At 42.0% G+C, this 1,142-nt stretch overlaps 1 long non-coding RNA gene across 1 annotated transcript; it reads right to left on the bottom strand.

The window, feature by feature from the left end:
• Nucleotides 1–776, bottom strand: LOC138208763 (uncharacterized). Its single transcript, XR_011179116.1, has 3 exons — nucleotides 650–776; nucleotides 173–326; nucleotides 1–85 (listed from the first exon to the last, which is right to left on the bottom strand). It is a non-coding gene; the product is annotated as an uncharacterized lncRNA (long non-coding RNA).
• Nucleotides 777–1,142: the final 366 nt, after the last annotated feature.

Below are 1,142 nucleotides of genomic sequence, written 5' to 3' on the forward strand. Positions count from 1 at the left end.
CCACACTCACCTGTGTCTGTGGGCGTTCAGGAGGAGCTCGCTCCTTCACCCTTGATGATCTGTGTTTTCCACTTTGATTGTCCGACTTTGATGAAATAAGCAGATAGGGCTTTTGTTGTCTGATGCAAAATGGTTATTTATGGTGAATATGTCTGCAGTTTTTGCATCTTACCTGTGTTTGAATGGACACGGTTGAGTGTCTTCGAGAGGACCGTCCGTTCTCAGAGTCCCGGCATTTCTCTCGTCTGTCTCTCCCTCTCTCTCTGCCTCTCCCCCTCTCATCCATCTCAAGCCTTGAGCTGTAGGTGTCTATTTCATCTTGATACCTTCAGAAACAAGTGTAGAGAAACTGAGCAGACATGTTTAAATCTTTGACACACATAAACACACTGGAGGCACATTAAACATCCTGTTTTTCTTACTGAACCTTCATATACTTCTGCTTCAAGCGTGTTTCTTTATTTTATCCATAACTAAGGAAATTACCCATGGTCAGATCAAAAGATATCTTCAAAGGCTTTTCTTCTTGCTATGCTACGAGTTTAATAATCTTCAAGTCAAAGGAGAAATGTAAAGAAACATATAGAGTAGGAATGTAGACTATATGTGAATCCACCATGTATATCATACAGCATATCAGGCCACCAACCGATATGTCCTGAGTCTCTGGTCCCTGCATGGGCTGGGACTCTGGTTCCTCCGCCTCAGCCCTGAAGACTCCTCCTCTGACTCCAGCAGGATCTTTGGAATATCAGCCAGTACTATGTAGTCCTCCATGGTCATCACCGCCTCAGATTCATAAAGATTTATCAATTTTTTTTTTACATGATATGTGACACAAAACACAACAACAGTAACAATCTGCAGTCCTGAAGATTGGCCTCCACTCTAACACATGCTATAAGAATCGCTAACCTTTGTGATTTTAAAAATTACTTTGTGGCCACAGCAAAAACGACAGCTCCCATGAAAACAAACCACAAGTTACATCATTGCAAATTGGTTGCCTCCATATCCATAAGTCTCTTGAATCTCTTCTGGTCAAGTCTAAGCTCCTCTCTCTGTTGTTACAGGCCCACTCTTCTCCAGCTGTGACATTTAACCCTAAAGCAGGCTAATGGGTAAGTAGTTAAATACTGTTA

This window comes from Embiotoca jacksoni, unplaced genomic scaffold, assembly GCF_022577435.1.
Source record: "Embiotoca jacksoni isolate LCO1_2020_lvr unplaced genomic scaffold, fEmbJac1.0.p SCAF_4, whole genome shotgun sequence".
Lineage (NCBI taxonomy): Eukaryota > Metazoa > Chordata > Actinopteri > Embiotocidae > Embiotoca > Embiotoca jacksoni.